Here is a 524-nt window from a genome sequence, read left to right as displayed (position 1 = left end):
TGTTAATGAGTCTTCCTCCAATCCTGATGCCACCTTTTTCTTCGTATAACCCAGCTTTTCGGATTATTTGCTCAGTATACAAGTTGAATAAGTATGGTGAAAGAATACAACCTTGTCGCACACCTTTCTTAATTTTAAACCATTCAGTGTTCCCATGCTTTATTCGAACACCTGCGTCTTGGTCCATGTACAGATTCCTCATGAGCCCAGTTAAGTGTTCAGGAATACACATACTTCGCAATGTTGTCCATAGCTTGTCATGATCCACACAATCGAAAGCCTTTGCGTAGTCACTAAAGCACTGATAGTCTCTGCTTTCAGCCATCAGCAATGATATTCCTGGTTCCCTGGCCTCTTCTGAATCCGGCTTGAACCTCTGAAAGTTCTCTGTCAATGTATGCTTGCAGCCATTTCTTTATTACTTTAAGCAAAACTTTACTCACATGGGATATCAAAAAGATTGTCTGATGATTTCCGCATTCCGTTGGGTCACCTCTCTTTGGAACTGGCACAAGTACGGATTT

The sequence above is a fragment of the Chrysochloris asiatica genome, unplaced genomic scaffold (genome assembly GCF_000296735.1).
Source record: "Chrysochloris asiatica unplaced genomic scaffold, ChrAsi1.0 scaffold00315, whole genome shotgun sequence".
Taxonomy (NCBI): Eukaryota; Metazoa; Chordata; class Mammalia; order Afrosoricida; family Chrysochloridae; genus Chrysochloris; species Chrysochloris asiatica.
Note: the sequence above shows the minus strand (reverse complement) of the source record.